Source organism: Podarcis vaucheri (genome assembly GCF_965113315.1).
Source record: "Podarcis vaucheri genome assembly, chromosome: 4".
Taxonomy (NCBI): domain Eukaryota; kingdom Metazoa; phylum Chordata; class Lepidosauria; order Squamata; family Lacertidae; genus Podarcis; species Podarcis vaucheri.
In genome coordinates, this window is record NC_138762.1 from 71,514,764 (window position 1) to 71,542,614 (window position 27,851).

The following is a 27,851-nucleotide window of genomic DNA, read 5'->3' on the forward strand; positions in this document are numbered from 1 at the left end:
CAACAGGGCAACCAGAGAGCCAGTGTGGTGTAGTGGTTAAGAGCGGTAGTCTTGTAATCTGGGGAACCAGGTTTGCGTCTCCGCTCCTCCACATGCAGCTGCTGGGTGACCTTGGGCCAGTCACACATCTCTGAAGTCTCTCAGCCCCACTCACCTCACAGAGTGTTTGTTATGGGGAGGAAGGGAAAGGAGAATGTTAGCCGCTTTGAGACTCCTTTGGGTAGTGATAAAGCGGGATATCAAATCCAAACTCTTCTTCCCCTGGCACCTACAAAGCCTCTGAGCCCCCTTCACTTTTCCCTTAGTCATGAAGTCGTGAGGGCTGTTATCATTTTCTCCCCCAAAAGTATGTTGAACTGATGGAGGAACTAGGGAAGCTGATGCTCTGGAACCTTGAATAGGAGCATTCCATGTGCAGTAGGTTTCAAAGATATTTTTGAGGGGGACAGGCATGCTGGAATAGTGACACCTGCTTTTAAACTGCCATTGTATAACCAGATACACACCTCAGAATTGCAGCCCAAACAAGCATACTATATGCTTGGGACAGGAGATGTGGAGAATATTTACAGTTCTTCCCTAACTTCAACTATAGCAATTGGCAATTCTTTTTGTCGTTTTCAGTTTAGCCTTTAAATCCAGGTCTTTCCTTCTTTGTTTCTTTTTTAACCTCACAGCTTGGCTAGAGCTGTGTTCTCTGATTCAATTCCTAGAATGGCCACGCTGTACGCTGGCATTTCTGGGAACGATATCTCCCTGCGATAAACTCTGATTTTGTGTTCTGCTGAAGTGAAATCCTTCCAGGAAGCCTGTCTTAACTCTCAGAAGATCCGTCCATCAAACATTCACGACCCTTTCGTATATCTGATCTGCTGAAGTTGTTTGTTTATAGTGCCGGAAGAGAGAGAAACCTCTTGGGTGAAGGCAGCCCCTGCTGAATGTAGTCATATTGAGTTCTTCTCATCCAGAGGAGCCGAGAAGGCCAGATGCAATCAATGCTGCCCTTGGCATATCTGCTGCGGGATCATCTTTAAGGTATGTGGGCTCATTTTAATCTGATCTTGAACGAATGCCAGGCAGAGTTGCTCTCAAAACAGTTGTTAAATTAATTACTTTTCCACTGCCTGTAAGATGAACCTGATCATACGTGTAACAAGGTTAACATTACCGCTGGTTGATAAGGTAGGTTGGAGGAATGAGCTCAACTAGTTCCCTAGCTCAAGGGCAAAGTACTAATAATCCATGGTCAGGATAATGGCAGAGGTGCCATCTTCTCAAGCTGATTGTCCTGAATCATGGGGTACCTGGCGGCAAGACCTGGCAGGGTGCGCAAATCCCATGGCAAATGCTAGTGCATAATCTGGCAAGCCAATGAGTCCAAAGTCTAGCCAGGCCAGGTTTCCACCTCTGCAGCTGGGGAAACCCAGCCAGATGGGTGGGGTAATAATAATAATAATAATAATAATAATAATAATAATAATAATAAATTAATTAATTACCTGGGGGTCAGGGCACCCGGAGGTCAGCCCCGCACAAGCACAGTCCCAATGAGATCTCAGGACCATCCAAGCTGTGGTCCAACCACTGTGGGAAGGTGATCAGAAACAGCATCTCTGCTCTGCTTCCTTTTTGTACTTTGCATATAAGAAAAAATTGTTGTTGTTGTTATTGTTGTTGTTGTTGTTGTTGTTATATCCCGCCCATCTGGCTGGGTTTCCACAGCCACTCTGGGCTGCTCCCAACGGAACATTAAAAACATGATAAAAGATCAAACATTAAAGACTTCCCTAAACAGGGCTGCTTTCAGGTGTCTTCTGAAAGTCAGATAGTTGTTTATTTCCTTGACATCTGATGGGAGGGCGTTCCACAGGGTGGATGCCATTACTGAGAAGACCCACTGCCTGGTTCTCTGTAGCTTCACTTCTCGCAGTGAGAAAACTGCCAGAAGGCCCTTGGAGCTGGACCTCAGTGTCCGGGCAGAATGTTGGGGGGTGGAGATGCTCCTTCAAGTATACTGGGCCGAGGCATACCGATTGCGACATCTGGGCTTGACGAGGCATGTGACCCTCACCTGTTCTGAGCCTTTTCCAGCTGAGGACTCACAACCCCCTCTCAGAGCTAGCAAGCCCCACCTGGCCAGCTAAGGATCTGGGCTGCGGTCCCTTGCCTACCTCAGCTTCCTAGAGCTTACCTCCCACTGCTCCCTATGCCTCAGTGCCCACCGTGTTCATGGAGACAGGGCCCCCTCTGGCTCTAGTGATGGGTCCTGCTGCTCTGGTTCCTGGGCATTGACCCCCACCTCCTTGCCATCCTCCATCACCCTGTGAGTACTTCCTGCCACACCAATCCTCTTCCTCTTTGTCCTGACAATTCATGACATTGAGGGGGCCCTGACACGACATCATATGATGTCTGGACATTGCCCGTGCGATGTTGCGTAATGTCATGAGGAGCCAGGCGGCATGAATGCAATATATGCCATGGTATAATATGAAGAAGTAAGGGGGGAAAGTTACAGAGTCATAAATCTCAGGTATTTTCTTCACTATGGTAAGTGTTTGAATTCCTGCGGTGTTGATTATGTGACAGAAGCAACGGCAAGGAGACTGAAGAACAATAGAAAGTCTGTTTTCGGAGAGCAAATGTCTAGCACCTGGCTGAACTACAGTTCTTGGACTTGCTTCTGAGAAGCAGAAGAGCAACACCTGAGTGAAAATTAAGTTGACTGAGGCCATCCTCTACAACTAAGAAAAATGCAGCTTGGTCAATGCTTCTAATTTACCACTGTCAAACACTTTACAGTAGGAGCTTGAAGTAATGGAAGCAGCTTGCATTACATCACCCCAATGTAAGATCAGAGCCCTATTAACAGGAGACATGTCTGACTGATCTTGATGGAGGTGACTTCCTTAGGTTTGGTGTTGAGGTGCAACTTTAAATTTGCTTCTTCTGAGTGTCAAGGATTTAGCAATGAGACTTTGGCTTGCTGACTGATTCTGTGACCCTTGAAGTGTCTGCGTCCAACTACTTAGAGAGACAAGACTGAGCAGTAGCAGGTCTCTGATGCCCTCAGATGTCTGGGGCTGCATGTGCATGACACTGGCTGACATTGAGCAACCTGTGACCAAGCCTGATCACAGGAGAGCAAAGAATACACTCAAACCTATCCAGAAACAACAGAGGAACATAACCAAGCTTCTATCATAATTTAATTTTGCATTTCTGTACGGGAAAAGAACCCAGTTTTAGCGGCAGACAAAGTGCCTAGGATTGTATTGGTTGTTTTTCTTCATTAAATGCTATTTATCTTCAGTATTGATTGGACAGGATAATAACAAGACAGACAGACGTGAGTGATACAAGAAAGATGTTTCCCCTCTTGAGAATATGCTTGATACGGGAGGGCCATTAAGATATTTCTGTTATCTCGACCTCTTTGATATGAGGAGGTGTCCAATAGCAGGGTCCATTTTACAAGCTGCTAATTTTCTGCCTTTGAAACCTTAAGTGCTGTAATTTTTCTTTCCTCTAATGATTTTTGAAAAAGACCATGGCTTCTTACAGGATTGGTAAATACTCATGTATCTCTGTGCTTGACTGTAATGATGGGACTGTTAAAAATATTGAAATTTTGCTGATTGCTTCAGAGAACACACAGAACTTTTTTGGGAGGGGACGATAAGAAAAGGAAATACAATACAAAGCAGCTGGGATACTGCCTTGAAAAATAAATCTGTGAGCGCCCATTAAATGAATACTGTACTTGCATATTAATGAGAAGGCTGTTGTCAATTTGATCAATCTTAGTTTCTCATTTTCACTGTCTTTCAGACACCCTGTAACATCAAACTTGAGTTGTTGTGCGAGTGCAAAATAGATTTTTCATGTAATTTCTTTTAGCACATGCAAAAATGAGAGAAGTTATACGGATGAATAACATGGGAAAATGCCTCTCACTTTTAAAGAGCATATCCTTTATTCAAATGCAGGTTCCAAGGCGAAGGTACAGAAGATCAGCTCATTACAGCCAAATACAACTGCTCCCATATTTATTTTAGCCACTGAACAAGAATGCTGAATTACCAATCATTACTCCGAATCTGGGTCCAAGCCAGCTAACAAGAAAAACAATCAGCAAGCCTTAAAAATCTTTAATTGGATTCCATTGTTGGCTGAAAGTATACAGTTAGTTTACAGAACTGATAAAGTGGAGGCAGGGAAGGTCTTGCTACAAGGCCCATCCTACATCAATGAGCTCCCTCCCAGTGGTGGTGGATTTACCTGAGGGTAACAGCAGCATCTGCAGCAGGCATTAGCATTCTTTTAATCTGGAAGCTTCCATTTTAAGTCTGGAAGCTTCCATTTTAAGATTTCACAATGCCTTGGAAAGAATCTGTGTCAGGGCCATTGTGAGGAATTAAAATGGTGGTTCTCTGACCCACACTGGGTACTACTCAGAGATGATGGGGGGGGGTTACACATAGAATACCGAAACAATATGAAGGCATGACATTGTCTTACTGCAAAAAACACACAAAACACTGCCTCCACAAACCATTTTCAGATTCTTGAAGGAAGATAGAAATTCAAAAAATAAATAGGCTTCTGAAAGGTCCGCCTTTTGGCCTTGAGAGTGGGACATTTCTTCCTTCCATGGTTAACACACCATGGTTCAATGCAAGGATTGCTAGGAAAAGAGCAAGAGTATTGGGGAAGGAGCGGAGAAGGGTCAAAAGCCCCCCAAGAAAAGCCGAATGTGGTAGAAACAAAGCCAGAGGTCAGACTGTGGCTTGTTTGTTCTGCAGAGGTGGAATGGAAAAGGTGCATGAAAAAAGCATCACCTCCCAGAATGGGAATGCTGTCACAGTGAGAGCTGGTATGGGCAGATATCCTTTCCTACCTTACCGTGAAGGTGTTCTGTGTCAGTGACATATAAGAGTTACAAAGTTCTTCTTGGGTCTAGGTTTGTGGGACAGTAGCAGTCGCACACTTTGCTTTATGTGTGTGTGCAACTATGATTTGTCGTGACTAGTATCAAACTTCAGCTTGAGTTATTTTTTATCTGGCTGCTTCCCACTAGAGGGGTGTTATAAAAAAGTCATTGTTTTTTGGAGGAAGCTAGGAATATTGTGAACAGCTGCATGGAATTTAATTGGAGCTTGCAGGTGACAGTCATGGATGTGAAGTGACCAAGGCTGAACACAGACAGATATATGTAATGCTTCACTGGAAATGTTTTCCATATTCAGACTCTTGCCTTTTCTTTCTTGAAGTAAACACATTCATAACTTATCCATCACTGCAAGGTGAGTAAAGCTTCCCCACTTTTGGAAGGGTGTGAAGTAGATCGATGATAGAATATCGGGATTTGAATCCAAACTGTACCAGACAGTGTCCTCAGATCCATCAATCCATTTAGTCACCCACTTGCAGGTTTCTACTCTGCTCTTGACAAAAAATGATGCTATACAGTGGTACCTCGGGTTACATACGGCTTCAGGTTACATACGCTTCAGGTTACACACTCCGCTAACCTAGAAATAGTGCTTCAGGTTAAGAACTTTGCTTCAGGATAAGAACAGAAATTGGGCTCCGGTGGCGCAGCGGCAACAGGAGGCCCCATTAGCTAAAGTGGTGCTTCAGGTTAAGAACAGTTTCAAGTTAAGTACGGACCTCCGGAACGAATTAAGTACTTAACTTGAGGTACCACTGTACTTTATATTGCAGTTTTAAGATGCCGGTGAATTGTTCTTCTGTGTTCACCTTACCGGTTTTCTTAGCTCTGCTCCCTGTGGCCATTTCATCACATGGCAGCTGACTCTACTATTTCTCATGCTGAACTATTGGTGTGCATGTTACAAACTAGATTTGGCTTCAGATTTGTACTGACACGACAAGCCACAGTTTGTCTTAAATCACAGTTTAATCATGATGATGCCTCTCTGCTGCTGCGTGGGTTTTTACATGTAACACCCCACCCCATTCCTGTACTGCTCAGCCCTGGGCCTCTGCTGGATGACATTGGGTTCTACTATACTGAGAGAGTGAGGAAATCTTCCACTTTATTCATGCCATTGCATTATTTCATACATCTTTGTCATGTCCCCCCCCCACTTGCCATTTTCCTAAACTCAAAAGCCTCAAATGTTGAAACCATACCTCCTAGGGGAGTTGCTTCAGCCCCTTGGCCATTTTGGTTTCCCTTTTCTGAAATTTTCTAGAGTACTGCAGGGCAGGGCGTCCAAGCGGGCAGGGCACTGGGATTCTTGTTCCTTGCCACAAGTAGTGAGTACAAGGGTGTGTGGAATGTACCGTATTTTCTGCTCTGTAAGACGCACCAGACCATAATATGCACCTAGTTTTTGGAGGAGGAAAACAAGAAAAAAAATAGTCTGAATCTCAGAAGCCAGAACAGCAAGGGGGATCGCTGCGCAGTGAAAGCAGCAATCCCTCTTGCTGTTCTGGCTTCTGGGATAGCTGCACAGCCTGCATTCGCTCCATAAGACACACACACATTTCCCCTTACTTTTTAGGAGAGAAAAAGTGAGTCTTATAGAGCAAAAAATACGGTAAGTCCAGCCCTATGTGCAGATATCTGGTGGACAACCTTAGCATAATCAGACCCTTCAGGTTTCCTTATATTCCAGGATTTACAGAAGCCTTTCCGGTTTCTGATTTGATCCCAGAATGTCCCACTTTCCCTTAAGGTGCCCCTATTGTCATCAGACAAATATTGGAGGGTATGGAGTTATGTGACCCCCTGAGTCAAGGAGATAAGTAACTATAGAATCTTTAGAAGATATCTGAAGGCAGCCCTGTATAGGGAAGCTTTTTTTAAAAAAAAATTTTCAATGTTTTATTATTTTAATACATGTATTGGAAGCTGCCCAGAGTGGCTGGGGCAACCCAGTCAGATGGGTAGGGTATTTTCTTCTTCTTCTTCTTCTTCTTCTTCTTCTTCTTCTTCTTCTTCTTCTTCTTCTGGAATAGGTTGTCCCTATTTTTATTGGAGAAATGTTGGAGAGTATGATTGTTACATTATCCTAATAACGGACCGGGAGTGGCGGTGCTTTTAGGCTTCCATGAGGGCTCTAGAATGAATCAAATTACAAAGTGTATTCAATGACTCAATTAGGTTAGAGGTTAGGCAGCTTTTAAAAATGGCATTTGAGTCTTCCGGAGCTCCCAGCCTGGTGTGCATACCTGATGTGAGTACCTCATCATCCATTTAAATCGAGGTCAGCAAAGTTTTGCTGTGTGTGCTACACTTCTTTTTTTCACATTCTGCCAGGTCAATATGGGGGCTTCTGGAGTCAAGAGGCTAGTGGCATATTTAACAGGGTTATGAATCTGAGGTTCTAAATAAGAGTGCTGTTTATTTGGATAATTATTTTTAAAACGTGCTCAGGTTTTTTGATCAGTCTGTGGTGATAACCCAGTTTAGGAATGGGCCTCAGGAAACAATGCTGCAACCATTAGATAGTTGACTCTCTTAATGGAAATCCAGATACCTATAACTGCAAGTGAAATGGAGTATAGTTTCACAGACTGAGTGGGGGAAAACAGACACACACCCCTTTTATTTTAACCTCAAAAGCCACTGTGTTTCGCTTGGGTCCTTGGAACCATCCTAAAGGAACAGACTCTTCAGTGCTTGAGTAATATTTATGGATTTGGAACAGATTAACAGCAAGTCAGCAAAACCAAATGCAGCAACAAAGCTGTCCCGGGATTTTTATTTTGCAGGGGTGGACAAATAATATTGCTTACAATGCTGGGTGCATCGTGGAATACTGGTAAGCAGTGATCTTATTTCTAGGGATATACTGTACATTCCTTCGCTTGGCTGTTGGCTCTAAAGTCGATGGGGGATTTAACAGCTGTTCTCATTTCCTGAAAAACAAAAGTGCATTGGATTCATTTACTCTTAAGCTTCAGTGCCTAAAGGTGTACCCAGTTTGATACACTGTTTGCAAATGAACAAAATTCAACATGGTTTTTAGCCAATAGGTAGGGTTGACTGCAACATGGTTTGCAACATAATCCATAGTTTGTATTCATGAATATTTGCTATAATTCCAACTCAAGGTTTCCTCTTCTCCTTTTCTTCACATCATACTAAATATATTGGGGTAGGTATGAGTATATAAAGTGGTATTGAATTAGGTTTTACACAGCATAGACCCATTAGAATTAATGAACTTGACCAAGCTAGGTCCATTAATTTCAATGGGTCTGGTCTGAGTAAAATTTTGTAGAATAACACCCATTGTAGACAGCTTCACTTGGATTAAATCTGCATTATTTAAAGCAAACAAACAAGTCTAGAGGGTTAAGAAAATGTACAGAAAATACCAAAGGATTAGTGCCAGACAGTGATGGACAAAATGAACAGAATTGAAATATGTATTATATTATTATTTCTTTATTTACTAATTTCCATTTATGAATTACTCTCTATAAATCGTTTCAAAATGAATATATCAAAGGATCTTGCTTGAATGCAACCTGTCGTAAGGCTAGTTTTGCACATTTTTCAGTATGTAGGAGTGTTGTGGGAAAGTTTATTGATAACATTTGACACATTCTGAGGTTAGCTTTTAGTATGGATTTTCTTGTTTTACAACCTTTAAATGATGCATTAAATAATGTGGCAAAACAATGTAGCAAAAGCAAACAAGCTTTTGAAAAGGGGGGGCAGCTAGTTATCTTTGATTCCATGACTGCACAATCAGTACATGACTGGTTGCCATGCAAATTGCCCCAGGGTAGTGGGTAAGGCAAAACACAAGCTAATTACCAGCTTAATGAGAGATTAATTTGAAAAACATGAGGCTCAGACACAACAGGAGTCAATTCCATGGACTGTTCAGCAGCTTACATTCCCTGTTTGCTACAGGTGAGAGGCTATCACTTGGAGAACTCTTAAAACATTCAGGTAGGTAGCCGTGCTGGTCTGACGCAGTCGATACATAAAAAATAAAAAAAATGTCCAGTAGCACCTTAGAGAAGGGTCTGGTGACTTCTGTTTCAGTGTCTCTGAAGAAGTGTGCATGCACACGAAAGCTTATACCAAGAACAAACATAGTCGGTCTCTAAGGTGCTACTGGACAATTTTTTTATTTCTTAAAACATTGTGAACATAAATGGCAAACTTGTACCTAACATAGTTTTGCCATAGACTGTAATTTCTGTATTGGGCAACTTCCAGCACATGTGCCTAATTAGACCTGGCAGCAGTATGAATTTGGATCATGAAACCATTTCCCTCAAACCACTTCCACCAACATGTGTGAAGTCAGGTGTGGGCCAGTTAAAGGTATAGAGGAACAATTGGGAGCTTAGCGCATGCGCCCAATTATTCTGCGGCAAGTGGGGCTACTTGGTAACCAGCTGACTGGCCTGACAGGGAGTCCCAATGGAACTGGCTGCCTGCATACCCTCCAATACTTTGAAACCAACATCTTTGACGCCATCTTCCCAATTTTTTCTTCGCCAGAGATGGACATCTGTCTTAAACCTCACAGCCCCTCATTTCTAAAGTTGCTGGGCCCCATGTGTAGCAGGAGACGAGGTGACTCTCTCGTGCAACCCGCATCCTTGATCGTTTCAAACTCAAATGCACTGTGGCAGGCAAATCTTAAAAATAACACGGTGAATATCAATGTCCTGCTTAGTAACTGGCAGTAGTTCTACACCTGGGCAGTGGGCCATGTCCAGTGTTTGGTATTCAAAGTATGGATCCCGTCCAGGAGAATGCAATTTACTCTGTGTCTGCTGGATTACCTTACATAAGCACACCCTTCGTCTTCTGAAGGGATTTATTTTTGTTTTAATCTTCCATTGAGCAAACAAATGACCTTTGAAAGGATCTGGGGGAAAGTTTGACTTCGAAGGTATGCTGGGACTAAGCTGGAGGAATTTCTGGAATGGAGATCTTGCTAAGCGATTGAAGAGAGAGTAAGAAAAGAGGCTTGTGTTTCTTCACTGAAAAGCTGAGGAGCAGTTTGCCAGAGAAGCCCCCTCTTCTTGTCTGGCGGTGCCATTTCATATTATATTGTGTTACAGTCCTTTTCAGAGACTGATGCTGGCAAACTAGGCAGAAGTATCATGTGGAAAGTGGCATATATGTTACCATGTGTGTATGATACGGATACCACACAAAGACTGTTCTGAATGACATCCATGTGGTAAACCATAAAGTGTAGGGCTGTGCTTCTCTGGTGGTGCAGAAATGAGGCATCCACGGTTGAGGAGATACTGCTGAAAACAAAATGAATGTTTGGAGATAATAATAATAACAACAATAACAACAACAACAACAACAACAACAACAACAACAACAACAACAACAATAATAATTAATAATAACCTGAGGTACTATTTCTGGGTTAGGGGAGTCTGTAACCTGAAACGTCTGTAACCCGAGGTACCACTGTATAATAATTGTTGTCTGTTCTTGTTGTTGCAATTTTGCTCTTAGCCCATAAGCCCCCTTCAGAATTACCGTATTTTTTGCTCTATAGCACGCACCAGACCATAACACGCACGTAGTTTTTAGAGAAGGAAAACAAGAAAAAAAAATATTCTAAACGAAATAGTGGATATATGATTTTTGTGGTTCATGCTGTGGCCACAGACATGTGATCTGACTGAGTTTGGAGTAGCCCAATTCAAAAATTCTGAGGATCCATGTGGATCCATGCTTTGTAACCACGGAGGAGGGAAGGAAGGGGAACCATGGATCCTCTGCTCATGACTGCAGCAGATCCCCCCCGCCACCCGCAGGCATTCGCGCCATAACACACACAGACATTTCCCCTTACTTTCTAGGAGGAAAAAAGTGAGTGTTACGGTGCAAAAAATACGGTATGTATGTTTTCATTTTGTATGGAGCTGTTTTCCCTACCCCCACACATCTTGAATACAGTGCATTGTAGTGCCATCTAGTGCTGAAAGATATTATTCTGTAGAAGGCGAAATAGAAGGTGTGAGGGAGTACGACTTAAGATGGGAGATTATATAATACAATACAAAATTCTCTTCCGACTTGGCAGAAGACTACCTTCACTTGACATCTTTTCCTGTCACTTCAGTAATTCACCTCTGTGTTACATTTGGCTCTTCTGTTCTTTTCTTTTCTAGATGTTGTCATTCAATAATGGCACTTGCACATCTGTCCTTTATATGGATACCCTCCAGGAAATATAACATGGCTTACCGGTATATTGGCATAGTTATGATCTTGTGGGCATCATCATTTCTATTGTAAAATCTAACCACTAAAATGTGGTGATGAAAGGACATTAGGCAGTAGAAGTTCAAAGGAAAAAAAGTTATATACCATCTCAGCTTCTAAGATTTGTGGCTAGGACTAGGATGCGGGTGGCACTGTGGTCTAAACCACTGAGCCTCTTGGACATGCTAATTAGAAGGTCAGCGGTTCAAATCCACATGACAGTGAGCTCCTGTTGTTCTGTCCCAGCTCCTGCCAAACTAGCAGTTTGAAAGCACACCAGTGCAAGTAGATAAACAGGTACTGATGCAGCAGGAAGGTAAATGGCATTTCCATACCCTCTGGTTTCCATCACGATGTCCTGTTGCGCCAGAAGCGGTTTAGTCATGCTGGCCACATGACCTGGAAAGTTATCTGTGGACAAACGCCGGCTCTCTTGGCCTGAAAGCGAGATGAGGGCCGCAGCCCATAGTCACCTTTGACTGGACTTAACCGTCCAGGGGTCCTTTACCTTTTAATGGTTTTCTCAATGACCCCAAGGGTGCACCGGCCCCCAAGGGTGGTACAGGGCAGAGCCTTCTTGGTGGCAGCACCCTGGTTTTGGAATTCCCTCTCAAAGAAGATCTGGTTATCCACCATGCTTTGTTTCCTTTAGATGACAGTGTTGTCTGGGCCACTGGCACATAGTGGGACCTTGAATGTCTGAATGTTCTGTGCACACTATGCACTATCTTATTGGTTTTTTGGTGTGTTTTAATTGTTATTTTCATGCTGATTTTAGCTGTATGATTGTTGTTAGCTGCTCTGAGCTCCTTCAGGAGGGAGGGTGGGATGTTAGTATTATTTTATTACCATACTATACATTTCTTGTTACTTTTAGCCAGGGTTTTTTTTTTTCCAGCTGGAACTCAGTTCCAGAGCCTCTCAGGTGGGTGCCATTGCCAGTATAAGAGAACAAAGGAGTTTTTCATGGTGAGTTCTGGCACCCCTTTTTGTAGAAATATAGCATTGCTTTTAGCTGACAGAACAGGATGCCACTACCCATATCACTGCTAGAAAATTAAGTAAGGAAGTAAGGAAGTACTTGAGAACAAGGACATTTAAATGTGGCAAGCTAAACAGTCACCCATATTATTAAGTACCCATATTATGGATAATTAAGTTGCCACCAAGAATAGTTTGTTATATTACAATTTAGATTTTATTAGACAATGTTTTTTCCCAGTGTATATCCTGCAATTTATATTGGTTTTTCTTTTTTCTTTTGGTACCAGTATAGTTTTGGTTTAATGTATCTAATTTATCTTACACAGTATCAGACAGGAAAAATAAAACCCCCAAGATAAACACCATCAATTCTATTTATATTCCATGCCATACATTCAACACTAGATGGCATTGTTCAGCTAAGCCAGTTTCTATCTAAACCCTTGGTGGAGTGTTTGCCCGGATTATTTTCTTTCCTAGGTCGTTCTTGTGGCATTTGATATTGTATTGTGGCGTATTGATATTGTATTCCCTGTAAACAAGAGTTGCCTTATATAATGATGGCTTCTGCCCTTGAACCCACCTGCACCTCTTCTGTAAATGTCAGCTGAGCCACCAATTCCTTCCAACATCTTGGTTATACAAAATACATGAATCATCCTCAGTATTTTCAACAACTGGCTAAGTAAAACAGAGAGAGCAAAGCCACAAACTGCCCTATGGCATCCTGCCCTTGACTGGCCCTTCTCTGAAGGTTGCAAAGTAGAAAGGTCTTCTTGACTGTATTTCCATGCAAGATCATATCAAAGACTGTTGTTGTTGTTGTTTCAACTTATATTTTACTTTTTCATTAAAACTGTATGCCCAGAAAAGAACAGAAAACACAGACAAGTGCTCACTAAAATAAATAAAAACCTAACAAACATAAAAACCAGTAAAAAGAGCAGGATCAGCAAATTAAAGGTAAAGGTAATGGGACCCCTGACCATTAGGTCCAGTTGTGGCCGATTCTGGGGTTGTGGCGCTCATCTTGCTTTACTGGCTGAGGGAGCCGGCATACAGCTTCTGGGTCATGTAGCGGCACCTATTTATCTACTTGCACTTTGACGTGCTTTCAACCTGCTAGGTTGGCAGGAGCTGGGACCGAGCAACGGGAGCTCACCCCGTCACGGGGATTTGAACTGCTGACCTTCTGATTGGCAAGTCCTAGGCTCCCGCATCCCATGATCAGCAAATTATTAGGCATAAAAAGCCCAACTATACTAATAAGTTATCAGAGTTCACCTGAACTCGTAGGAAAAAATGGAACCTGATGGATCTAAATAAGAATGGCATTCCAAAGTTTTGGTGAAAAAGCAGCGTGTGTCCATTCACCAGCTGAATCTCTAATGGTAGTGGAATAGAGAGCCTTTGACACCGATTAAGTCTTGAGAAGTTTTATAAAGGGGGAGGCACTTAGTGAGATATCCTGACCCCAAGCAGTTTCAGAGCCCAATTAGCCATCCTAGGTGCCATATGATTGCAGGGTCCAGGCCATATTCCAAATTCATCCTGTAGGAAACAAAACCATTTCAATGTGATAAACCTCCCTGCTGATGGAGTAATATCATATTGGATTTACTTATATGGTAAAAGAACCATTATAAAATACATCTGGAGTAACAGACCCCAAACAGCATGGAGTATAGCATGCAGTATAATGCAAACAAAACATACAAAACTTTGCATCCATCCCAAACACACTTCAAGATCATCTGAGCTCTCCTCTTTATTACCAAACTTCTTTTAACAGAACAACACACAACATAGAGATTCTTGACAGCCCTTTCCAATGGAGCCCAGTTAGCTCAAGTCTCCATTTATGCTTCTGGCAGAGAATTACAGCATAAACATATTTTCAAAATTTAGGAAGGCTAAGTAAGTTTAACTCCTTATTCATCTGATAGTATTTCCAATTATCCAAACAGGGATAGTAGGCAAGTTACCCGATAACTTGGGATTGGGTCTCCCTCCCTCTGAAGGAGCAGGCAGGTAGCTTGGGGTTTTTCCTGGATATGTCTCTGTCACTAGAAACTCAGTTGTCCCCTGTGACTAGCAGTGCCTTTTCTCAGCTTTGGAAAGGAGGTGGGAGGGCTCTGGGACACTGACAGAAGCCTGACAGCTTCTTCCCACAGCCTGGTGCCTTGCTTAGCTGGGTTTGGGAAGGCAGCGCAAAGGCGGCGGCGGGGGGGGGGGGGACGGACACAAAATGTTAGCTTTGCCCACAGTGTCTTAATACCCAAGTCTGCCACTGCCCAAGGAATGCTCTACCAATAAAGATTCACGGGTTCCTTTTGTTTTAGTCTTTGAAAACTGGTTTGCTAAAAACTTTTCTATTCCACCAAGTTTATGCAGGCAATTAAGCATAACCTGTACATTAACCTGTAACAGTAGATCTCTGGCATTTTTTGGGGGGTGGGGGAATTTTTGTATGTTGTTGTAAACCACTATGATCTTTTCAATGAATAGTGGTATACAAACATTTTTATAAATAAAATAAATACAGAAACCCAAGCATACCAGGGAACATGATGAAGAAGGAAGAGGCTTTTAACTATTGAAAAACACGCCTCCTCAGTTCTTTGCCTGATGCATGCTTTAGCTTTCTCGTTTATCTTTCCACATAAAAAATCTCAAAAAATCTCCATCTGTAAAAAAAAAAATGAATCAATCAACTGTGTAGATTTCCTAAAATGGATACAAAGCCAATAATTGAGACTAGTGTCCGAGGCATGAGCTTGGAGGGAGCTCAAAGAGACTTCAGGGTTTAGAACTGTTCTCAGCACACAAATATTCTCCAAAAACTCTATTGTGTCCTCTCCAGAGTGCCACCAATACTCCTTGCTCAAATAAGAATGCCAAGCAACAGTTGGGCTACAGTTTTAGCTCTATGGACCTGGCTGGGTTCTGGAACAAACTGTTCAGATGCTTTTTCACTGATGCTGCGGTCAGAGGTGGAGCTAGCTGCTCCATCACCCAGAGTGGCACACATACTGTGCACCTAGAGGTGGGGCCATGGGGGCAGGGCGAGTGTCCCATGGGGGTGAGATGGCCATGGTGGGTGGGGAGTGGAGCAAGCTGCCCTTGGAGGGCTGCTTCCTGGGCGTGTGTGTGTGTGGGGGGTCGCACTGCTTTGCCAGCAGCCTTCCTCCCTTCCCTCTTCCTTTTGACAGCTCAGGGGAGGCTCACCCCCCCCCGGAAGCAGCCTGGGAGTGGGGGGCAACGGTGTGCCACATGCCTGCGACTCCCAAGCCTCCCCCGAGCTGTCAAAACACAGGGGGAAGGCTCAGAGTAGGCTTGGGAGTCGCGGGCGGACGGCCCGCCAAATGTCACCCCCCTCAGTGATGACACCCGGGGCGGCCCGCCCCCCTTCCTCCACCCCTGGCTGCGGTACAAAGATAATTGAGAGAACAAAGCTTGATTTTTCATCAGCAAGCAATAAAATGTGATAAATATGTTACACAGACTGGCAAATGTTAGAATTAATAAGCTGAAATGTTGACGAATTACTGTTTGCATCCTTGACATATAATAATTGCTTCATTTGTCATGGAAATCTGGGGAACTTAAAATAGCGAGCACTTGCAATGGATTTCTCTTTCTCTTCAAATTGCAACTCATTCCACACCCAGGAGATCCAGGATGAATGTCTTTTCTATCAGCCGCAGGCAATAACTTATAGCCTTTAAGCCCCCCCCCCGAATCCTCAACATTTAAAATAAGAGTCTAATCAAATTATTTCTGTTATTACTTCCAGCAGAAAGCATGCAGTTCTTCAGCAGATAATCAGTCACTGCTATAGACACAGCTCTATTTTCTTCAGCAATCTGTACCTGCCCACTTGGCAGTCTTAATTTGTCAATATGAGAAATTCACTTTTCTGCAGAGAGGAACACTATTGAGTGGCTGGATATGTGCAACTTTAAATGGAAATGGCACCACAAATTGATTAAACTATAAATACCTTCTCGAGATGACAGCTTTTCTTTATTCCGGAGAAGATGAAATGCCTTTCCATTCATTGGCTACCACTCTTTCCCATGTGTTCAACAATTGCATGCCAAGAGGAGGAGCATCACAGAAGCATCAGGCTCCGCTTCCAATCTCTGCGCATTTTCTGGAAGAGGAAGGGGGCTGCTTCAGGCAGCAAATGCTGGGGGGTTGGAAAGAGACCAATGTGTGGCATGCAGCTTTCCCTTCACCTTCTAAGCTATCCTTAGATGGAAGGTAATCTTCTTCTTCTTTGGTGATCACTCATAGCCGAGTAAGATTGTCTTCCATAAACACGGTTTTAACAATGAGTCTGTAAGTGATTGTGGAGTCCAATTCTGGATCCACACATCCTTCCACAGTGGGGACATTGCCAGCATCCAACTTGTTAGGCCAGTCAGCTTCTGTACATGGAATAGGGAATGCATCTAGACCTTCACCTCAGGAAACAAAATGTCTTGGGCTGGTTATGTGACTGTACATATGGAGGGCCCTGTTCAGGCACTGGAAGAACCTAGGTCTGCTACCCACCACAGAACAAGAGAACAGCTCCATAAGTTATGAAAAGTATATAAGTGCAATTGATAGGTAATACCAAATTAAGGGTCTAGTTTGAATGCAATATCCAATTCTGGTTTGGAGGGCAAGTATGAATGATAGTGCTCAGCAGCCAGCATTTCTGATATTTTGAACTACCGTGAGTTTATACTGAATTGTATTAATGGTTTGATGATGATGATGATGATGATGATGATGACTGTGATTGTTGTTATTGTTGGCATGCATCTGTCTTAGGAGACAATGAAGGAGTGCACCATTGGGGGGGGGGTGAAGTAAAGCTGTTAGACCAATGCGGGAGAGACATGTTTTGTTGCAGCTGGGGCAGGCAAAGGCGTCTGGTTGTGCTGCTTCAGATACACCATGGCGTTTCTTCTCTCTATGGTCTTCCCAGTGGTTATTTCTCCTCTGGTCACTGCTGTGGATTTTGTTGTCTTCCTTCCTTCCTTCCTTCCTTCCTTCTTTTATAATAAATATATTCTTAATAAAGTGACCTTAGTTCAACCCAACCTCTGTGTCTGTTTCTTCATTTGGCTATCCGGTCCCAATAAAGTGACTTCTTTTACTATTGGTAGAAATGACTGATAGGCACATACCCTCCAAACATTTCTCTGATGAAAATAGGGATGTCCCATTCCATAATGATAATTTATACCCCACACATCTTATTGGGTTGCCCCAGCCACTCAGGGCAGCTTTCAACTTATATAAAAAATAATAATAAAACATTAAACATTGAAAAAACCTTCTCTGTACAGGACTGCCTTCAGATGGCTCGGGGGTCAGATAACTCCATACCCTCCAACATTTCTCCAATGAAAATAATAATAACAATAATTTATTATTTATACCCCGCCCATCTGGCTGGGCCTCCCCAGCCACTCTGGGCGGCTTCCATAAAAACCAAAAATACAGTAAAATATCACACGTTAAAAACTTCCCTGAACAGGGCCGCCTTAAGATGTCTTCTGAATGTCAGGTAGTTGTTTATAGGGACATTCTAAGGAAAACTGGGACATTCTGGGATCAAATCAGAAACCAGGACAGATCCTCTAAATCAGGGATGTCCCTGGAAAAGAAGGACACTTGAAGGGTCTGTAGTCATCTTTTTGGCCACTGTAAGAAACAGGATGCTGGAGGAGATAGGCTTCTGGTCTGATCCACCGGGATTCTTCTCATGTCCTTAATTCAGTGGCAGAGCACATGCTTGGAATGTAGAAGGGCCCAGTTTCAATCCAGCGCACTTCCAGTTAAAGGACCAGGATGATCAAGCCTTAAAACACTGCAGAACTGTTTCCCTGACAAAGTAGACAGCATTTGGCTACTACTGCTTGATGGACCAATAGCCTGACTTGGAATTATACAGTTCCATATGTTCAAACTATCTGCTTTTACTGCTTTTTCCCTTTGCTAGGTGCTCTGTTTGGATTTATGCAGCATTATCGCAGGAATCTCTCTAGTCTGTTATTTCGATCCTGAAAGTTAACGAAGAAGAAGAAGATGGCCCTGGGCTGAGATAATAGTTGTGGAATGATCACTGGAAAAGCACTGCTTTGAGCATTCCTTGGCAAGGAAAGACTCTGAATAAGAGCTGAAGAACTGCAGGGGGGAAATGTCATCCCACTGACTCATGGGAAGTGCCTGATGATCATAAAAAGCCGTTGTGTGTTGGGATCAATTCCTAAGCAAACTGGAAGAGGAAGACAACTGCAGCAGATGCCCTTGTCACATGTTCTGGCTTTTATGAACTCTGAACCCTTTGGCACTTTCCCAGGTGATTGATATATTACTTGGCCATTAAGTAATTTTCATAGTAACTCCTTAAGTCTTCATGAAATTGGTGCAAGTCCCTTCATTGCACCCCAAATGCACAAATAATTACATTCATGCCTCCTTATCTATTCTCCCAAATCAGAACACAAAAGACAATAGCTTATGTGTGAACTAGGGTCAATTTATCCTGAAGTTTTAAACCACTCTCTCTCTCTCTCTCTCTCTCTCTCTTTCTGTGTGTGTGTGTACACACACACACACACACACACACACACACACACACAGTGCTTCCCCCCCAAATAATGTTTAGGGGTACTCTCATTTTCCTACTCATATTGAAATACTGCCCCCCAATGAGGCCAAACTTAGATTTACAAAATGTTTAGGGGTATGCATCCCCCTGCATCCCCCCAGAAAAAGCACTGTATATATATCTTATAGAAAAGTGGTATATAAATATTTTAAATACAAATACAAAATACAAATAGCTTCAGCCTAATCCTCTCCCCCCATAAAATTGCTTTTTATATGTAGGTTTTTCATTTTCATTTTAGACCTCTCATTCTCATATATGTTTAGAAACCGCTGCAAATGTATTTCTCAAAATCAAAATTCATGAAAAATTCATTTGCCGGAGATGTAGCCAATATTAGTCATACTTAGAGTAGATACTCTGAAATGAATGGATATGACTATCCTAGACCCATTAATTTCAGTGAGTCTAGTCTACATATAATTTAGTGGGAAACGAGGGTATAATCCTACATACACACACACCTGCCAGCAAAGCTGTGTGGAGCAACCCTGCTGCTCATAATGCCCATGGTGGAAGGTAGGTGGGGAACAGGATTATTGGACCCAATCCAGGTTCATTTCTGCGACAGGTCCAGGCTGAGCCCAGTGGCCCAACCCAAATTGGGTCTGATGGTGCTATGTAGTTGGCAGTGAGACTGTCTTAGGATCCAGTGCATCTTGGCTCAGCCATGCTTCCTCCCTGCCCTCAGAATGCCTCATTTGGAGGATTTTCACTGCCTCACAATCACCCACATGATCAGTGGACGGCAGGCAGCTGGCTTAGCTGGGAGAGCTGAACAGAGGAATACCTCTGCTCATTCAAATGCCTGCCCCCTCTGCCTGGTATAAGGGGTGTGCATGTTGCTCTGTACAGCAATAAATCCAGCATCTACAAAGTCAGACCAAAAATGTTTTAAATAGATATTAAAAAACAACCAGGCATCAATGGCAGCGAAGGCCTTGGAGGAGAAATGAGTTATGAATTCTTCTTTTATACATTATCCCCATACATTCTCTTTTCCATCTTACCATTGTGTCAGTCTCAATGGAATTTCATGATCTTTGACAGACAGGAGATAGGGAGGGAAAGGTCATTAAATGTCTATGAAATAAAATGTACAACGTGTGAGTTGAATGAAAAGAGGAATATTTAACATCTATGGATGTGGAAATGCAAATCCTGTTCTCAATTGCTCTGGTGACTTAAATGGCATTCAGTACTATTACATCCAATTTTTCATAGCTCAGAACTAGAATTACAGAGCAATTGTGGAAGAATTCAGCAAGGAGCAATAAAGTTAATGAGATATACAGTGAGTTAAAAAGCAAAGATAAACAGCTGCTAATTTACCGAATTCGATGAAGCAAAAACCAAGGTTAAAATGCATTTCTAAAATTATTTCAGAAGAACAAATAGAACAGATGTAATTACATCTCATTTACGTGCAAATTAAGGTTACTGTGTGCATGCAGATTGTATAGAGGCATATAGATTTAAACTAAGGTGTGGGTGAAAGGCAAGGCAGTGGCAAACAGACTTGGAGGAAAATAAGAACAAGAATGCAATGCTGACATTTCAAAACCTTGACATTTACCATAAGATTTTGGCCATAAGATTTCAAACTGTAGTACTAGAGGGAATCCTGGTGGGATTGCTGTCAATCTGGGATGTGAAAAAAAGAGAACGATGGCTTCATATTCCATCTTTTCAGCTGTTGTTCACTAAATGTACTGTAAAGTTTGAGTCAAACAGAGAGTGTGCCAGGGGTGTCTTGAGTTGTGTGCAGTGATGGGAGTGAAATCTGATTCGGTTTGCATCTTAATATCAACCTGAGGGTAGCCTGCAAAAAAAAAAGGGGGGGGGGGCTGAGAATATTGCAAAGAAGCGAGGAATGCCAGGGCAGTAATTGATAGTGTTGCAGATCCAAGTTCCAGCTCCAACCACAATATAGCTATTTCTTTGCAGATTCGATGAATACGTCTTAATTGAAACACCCCACAGTACGTCTGCAGGTGGGACACTCCACATTGATACTCCTTACAAAGGAGAATTCTCTGTGTTTGACCTCTCCCACTAAACATATCAAAAATCCTCCCAGCAGAACTTTTATGGGTAGTGAGGTGTCTCCTGCATGTAGGACCATCTGGTGATATTTGAAGGCCTTTGGTAACCAGCTACAACTTTTTGTGTGTGGATAAAGATGCTCCTATCTGATCCAGCTCCATCTTTGAGACAATGGAAGGGCAGAATCCTTCTTTGTCAATGTCACCTTACAAGGGCTTGTAGCATAGGTTTGTATGATTTGGAAGGGGCTTACAGGTCATCCATTTCAACACCTACTTAATAGAAGAAATTCAAAGGTATAGCATACCCAGAAGATGACTGATCACCCTCTGCTTGAAAAACTGCAACAAGGAAGAACGCACCACCCCTCTAGGTAATTGAGTCTACCACTGAACTGTTCTTACAGAGCTACCGTTTCCCCCTTTATGATGGTTATTTTAATGACATTTTTGCTAAGCCACACCATTTGGCACCAATAAGGCATATAAATATTTTAAATAACACACCAAAATGTATATTGAAGCAAAGGCCTCCCTTTGATTGGCTTAATGGAATGAAAACAGCCTTTGATTTAATTCAGGTTTTGTTACATTTGGTTTAGGCGAACTCTGCTGTCGTATCTGTGGATATATTGGTGAGAAACTTCAAGAGGATTGAAAAGCTGGTCTCAAGATAAGAGCATATCAAATGCTCTTATGAACAACCAGATAAATATTTTTGCCACATACAATCCTAATCCTTAGAAGCGAAGGAGCAATATTGTTTGATACAAGTTGGAGGGAAAAGATTTGATCCATCCTCTTCAAGTTCTAATACTGGGATTTTGGATAAAGTGAATGAGTTTCATCTTGTGAAAAATAAAAGTAGATTTTATTGAGTGGAGGAAAAGTTTTATAACAGAGCTGCATTAAGAGTTGTCAACTTTTCACTCTAAACTTTGTATAAAAAAGGTAGATGCTTTAGATAACAAGAGCCTCTTACTTTTATGAAAGGAGAGATTACTGAGGAATGGGGCCACATTCCTAGCCCTGCTCCTAGTGTTGAGTATCCTGCTCGCTCTGCCTCTGATCTCCACACATTAGTCCACCCACCATTAAGAAGCTGCTCATGTGTTTGGTTCTATGTGACTGAGACATGGGCACAATGGAATCACATGGCCTTTTCTCTTTCCTTTTAATGAGCAAGAAGATAACCCCATATGGGAAATTTATAGTTTAGATCAGGGGTTGTCAACCTGGTCCCTACCGCCCACTAGTGGGCGTTTCAGGATTCTAGGTGGGCGGCAGGGGGTTCTACGGCACAAGCTGAATCCTCCTTCCCTCAAGCACTGGTGGGCAGTAAGGAAATTTCACCATCAAGAAAGATGCATTAATGGGCAGTAGGTATATACTACCCCTGGACCTAATGGTCAGGGGTCCCTTTACCTTTACCTTTACTCCTGGTTTAGATGGTAAAACTGGAATGTTAGTAGCATGGATAACAGTTACATCTAAGTTTGGAAACTTTTTCACATGTGATTCTCAAAGATTACTCATGCTATTTATTCGTTTATTTTCAAATGCAGGAGTGAATACTAAGAACGTAAGTACATAAGACAAGCCCTGCTGGTTCAGGCCAAATAATAATAATAATAATAATAATAATAATAATAATAATAATAATAATTTATTTGTACCCCGCCCATCTGGCTGGGTTTCCCCAGCCACTCTGGGCGGCTTCCATAGAAACCAAAAAACACTAAAATATCATACATTAAAAACTTCCCTGAATAGGGCTGTCTTAAGATGTCTTCTGAATGTCAGGTAGTTGTTTATCATTTTGACATCTGATGGGAGGGCGTTCCACAGGGCGGGCGCCACTACCGAAAAGGACCTCTGCCTGGTTCCCTGTAGCTTTGCTTCTCGCAACGAGGGAACCGCCAGAAGGCCCTCGGCGCTGGACCTCAGCGTCCGGGCAGAACCATGGGGGTGGAGACGCTCCTTCAGGTATACCGGGCCAAAGCCATTTAGGGCTTTAAAGGTCAACACCAGCACTTTGAATTGTGCTTGGAAACATACTGGGAGCCAATGTAGGTCTTTCAAGACCGGTGTTATGTGGTCTCGGCGGCCGCCCCCAGTCACCAGTCTAGCTGCCGCATTCTGGATTAGCTGTAGTTTCCGAGTCACCTTCAAAGGTAGCCCCACGTAGAGCTCATTGCAGTAGTCCAAGCGGGAGATAACCAGAGCATGCACCACTCTGGCGAGACAATCCGCAGGCAGGTAGGGTCTCAGCCTGCGTACCAGGTGGAGTTGGTAGACAGCTGCCCTGGATACAGTATTGACCTGGGCCTCCATGGACAGCTGTGAGTCCAAAATGACTCCCAGGCTGCACACCTGGTCCTTCAGGGACACAGTTACCCTATTCAGGACCAGGGAGTCCTCCACACCAGCCCACCCCCTGTCCCCCAAAAACAGTACTTCTGTCTTGTCAGGATTCAACTTCAATCCAGACCCATCTCGTCTGGCACTCAGTTTTCACAGTGGCCAATCTGCTGGGGCAGCATGACCCATTTCGCTACTTGAAGCGAAACAGGAAGTGCTGCCTTGCCTTGCTGCTGATGCCACTCCTGCCACTCTTGCCATTCCCATACCTGCTGCTGCCACCACACGCCCTGCTGCATCAATTGCTGGCAGAGAAAAGGTGCCACTATCTCTCTCTCTCACTCTCTCTCTATCTCTCTCTCTACACACACACACACACACACACACACACACACACACACACATACAAACATTTTGAGGAATTGAACCTTTACTACATGTTAGCTTGTTTTTGTAACTTTAATACAGTGGTACCTCGGGTTAAGAACTTAATTTGTTCTGGAGGTCTATTCTTAACCTGAAACTGTTCTTAACCTGAGGTACCACTTTAGCTAATGGGGCCTCCCGCCACCGTGCGGTTTCTGTTCTCATCCTGAAGCAAAGTTCTGAACCTGAGGTACTACTTCTGGGTTAGCGGAGTCTGTAACCTGAAGTGTATGTAACCTGAGGCGTCTGTAACCAGAGGTACCACTGTATGTGATAAATACACTGTATGTTTGTTTGATCGTCTACTTATGCGATTTATTTCTTGTGAAAATTTCCAGAAGTTGTTCTGTTTATTCTTTTCAGTTTATTCCATTCTGCTTGCTGCCTGTTTTCTGTGAGGAGTGGATGTGACCGTGTACTTGATACGTGACGCTACTTTTGTGTGTGTGAGAGGGGGAATTAAACGGAATGCTTTTAAAAACCATGTCGAAAAATGTCTCCTTTGAAATGGCAAAAAAGAAGAAAGCATTCCGGATAGATAATGGCGCTGAAGGGAAGGATCAGGGATGGAGAGCTTCTAATGGGGAAAGGAAGCCTTCAGTCTGTGCAGTGTGAGCTCTTGCTGGCACTCCAGCGTTGTAATTAGGCCTTCTTGTAATTATTCTGGAATCCCTCACAGGGTTCTTATATCAAAGAGAACTCATGTGTCTCTGCAAGTGCTTTCTCACTCATGGAAACACAATGGAAACACTGCCACCTGGCGTCTCAGTTGACACAACAGTCCAGCTGGCTTTGTATCATCATCATCATCATCACCCAAAAAAAAATAGTGTACATTATTTGCTCTAATGTAAAATAACACATATTTTCACAGTTTTCCCCAAACTGTTAAGTTCTGCATCGTATTTGAGCTTTCACATGATGTAAAAACTACTTCTGGAACTTTGGTGGAATACAGCACAAGTTTAATGCTCGTTTACATATTATTTGCAAATTGATTTTTCTGGAAGCAAATAACACAGAAACAAGCTGTAAACTTGTGTGATATTTCACTATAGTTCCATAATTGTTAGGGAAACGTTGGGGAACCGTAATGAACTGCCTTGTGAATGCAGCCCTAATTTCTTTCTACATTACCAAATACAGTCACAATCAAATACAGAGAGTGAAGCACATTTGATCGTATTCATTTCAGTGGACTTAAGAATGCAGCTGCAGTTTGGGGTTTTCTTCGGGAGTCAATTTCTGCTGCATTTATTCAGACAGTGTTGCCACATCCCTTTCTTCAACTCATGGATACTCTTACTAAGCAAACACTTGCTATAGTTATTTTCTTTTTAACTTTTTTCAAATTCCACAGACACCTCCTTGAATAAAGCTTATAGGTCTTCTGGGGATCTTTCCAATTTACCTGACAGGAAATCTTTCAGCATGGTGATTTTTTTTTCTGAGCAAACACTATCTGCACTCCTGAATCTGAGCTGGGATTTATGTTGTCCAATTTACTTTTGGGTTTAACTCTTTGATTATTCTCCAACGTCCCTCACCCCTGCCTTCCTGTTATTGATTTTGGTTGAGCACAGTTTCATTGTGAAGAAACCTTTAATATATCCAGCAAAGTTTGCAGTTGCAGCTTTCGGTTGTTACAGAGTGTTTCATCACGTACTGTTGTGCACCGAGTGTCAGCCTATCCGGAGGACAGGGCGCACCTGTGAAGAAATCACAAATTGGCCGCTACAGAGCTTCTAATGATGCATTTTCTGGTTAATCTTTAGGATTGTGATTGGGCATATGGAAAGAGGTGGTCTTTCAGGATAGAGGAAGCAGAGGATAACACACACAACCTTGAGCTCCTGAGTGGAAAAGCAAGATACAAAGATATGTCAAACAGCGCTTACTTAACCTGTGGAATCTGGGGTGACGTTTTGGTGAGGATGACAACATGTGAAAACAGTGAAGAACACAGAAAGTCCCAAGTCAGACCCACTGCTCCATGTAGCTCAGTACACTGATGTCAGGGAATGGTCTGGATCTGAAGACTGGGGAATAAATATTTGCCCTCCCCCATCTCCAGTGTTTTCAGAAGCAGAGAGAGAGGCAGACACAGACACAGAAGCTGAACAGCTTAGGGAGGAGTTACCTAGCTACGAGATAATGACAAGGGAATCAGAAGGGAGGGGGCAGCTAGGAGAGACATCAATTGAGAGTGTGGGGGACCCCCCCCCCACAACGGACTTGGTGGTCTGAATGAATAAGAGAACAAAGGAGGCAGAGGGAGGGGAATAACTTCCTGTTGGCACCTTTCTTGCTGTGGAAATCAGAAGTAGGCAACTGCCCTCCTTGCAAAAAGCTGTATATTGTGCTTGCAACACGATGCTGTAATAAAAGGACTATACTAGCTGCTCCATAATTCTTATATGTGAAGTTACCGAAGGGAGGGGGAGGACTTGCCATGCTTGACAGCTGACCAGCTGTGGTCTCCAGGGTTCTGGACAGAAGTCAATCCCAGTCCTACTGAGAACTGAGCCTGGCATCTTCTGCTGTGTGGAACAGCCCCTATCTCCATCACCCAAATGCATCTTCTTCCACCCCTTTGCTTCTCCCCACCTCAGTTTTGGTTTCTGCTTTCGTTGCCCCTCCTTTGCACCCTCATGTAAACTATCTCTGCACCTGCCTCATCCACCCCACATTTCCTTATGTATCTCTTCCCCACTTTCTCTCCTGGTTCCTGCTCCTGGCTCCTCGATCGCATGTCTCTAGGTGCATCTCTTTCTCTCCCTTCTCCTATTTCTCCTAGCTAAAAGTCTGCACAACAGCCTGCTATGTGAGTCCAACAGTTTTGTTTTTACTGGCAATTGACATGGGTGAATTAGGCATCCACTGTACATGAATATTTGTTTCCTAGCCCCCCCTTTTTTGGGGGGGAGCATGATTATTGCTTCCCTTGTCCTCCGATTTTTGTGACTTTGCAAACCTCAGAGTTCAGCTAAGCATGCTTGCATACCCTTCAACTGCCCTGGAAAATACAGGACATCCCATTTCCCCCTGCGAGAGTATGGCAACCATTTTGGGCTGAGACCTTTCCCTGTAAAGCATTTTTTGGGGGGTCCACGAACTGGTGCGAGTTGCATGAGTCGCATGGGATTCGGTGTCCCAGATTTAGGCTGTGTTGTGTTGAAGGGTATGTACCTGCTATCTCCTTTTTGTGGGCAGGTGCTGCTGCTTTGGCTCCATAAGCTTTGGTGCACCATAAACATTGGGGGGGGGAGGGGAGCGAGCAGCTGAAACCGTAATGAAAAAATAAAATTATGCAGGGATCTAGTATCAAGGTTAAAGCTCACAAATTCCAAAGGACCAAGGCTAAGCTCACTGTTAGTTCTGAGGAAACTGGACCAGGCCTGAAGACAGCCTGAGAGGCACTAGAGTGGTCTTTGAGGGAATTGTGGTTAAAGTCCTGTTGGTAGTCAGATAAACACAGGTGGGAGGTCTCGTTCATGTGTGCATGGATGGCTTTGAATTCTGGCCGCCTAAGGGATTCTAGCAAAAGTATGCAATGACACTGAAAACAGGCTTCCTGTTTTGAACATTCTCACCTCAGTAGTAGGACAAGAATTACATATTCATATATAAACATTAATGAGGAACAGAAACATAAGGAAGGTGGGCTGGATTTGTCAGCATGTCTTTAAAGTTCATTTTTATGATAAATATTTAATTTTTTCTGTAGGATTGCCTGGCTGACATCTGTCTAGTTCAGAATATTCTGGGATTGAAGAATATTATTTCATGGGCTGACATCCTTATTTAGAAATGGTGGTATAGACCATTAATTTTAATAAGCCTTGTATTGGCTTTGTCAGGGACCGGGCAAATGTATTTGCTTACATGTACTCTTTCTGTTTTCCCTTAAAGAAATTTGAGATTAATTTCCCTCTTGTAAAATTAATTGCATGAGGTATTTATTGCATTTTCACAGGGTGAAACTTCCCTGGAATTATACTGTTCTTGAGTTATATTGGACAGGATTGATCCAGCAGCACAAAACATGATACTGGTGGAGAAGAACATCACATCAACGTAATGATGTCCCTGCATCTGCAGGATGCTACAGACAGCAAAATCT

At 42.9% G+C, this 27,851-nt stretch overlaps 1 long non-coding RNA gene across 1 annotated transcript; it reads left to right on the forward strand.

Annotated features, from left to right (window-relative positions):
• Window positions 1-802: 802 nt before the first annotated feature.
• On the forward strand, window positions 803-27,851 carry LOC309530939. The gene is made up of 3 exons (XR_014218975.1): window positions 803-1,035; window positions 26,526-26,552; window positions 27,705-27,851. It is a non-coding gene; the product is annotated as an uncharacterized lncRNA (long non-coding RNA).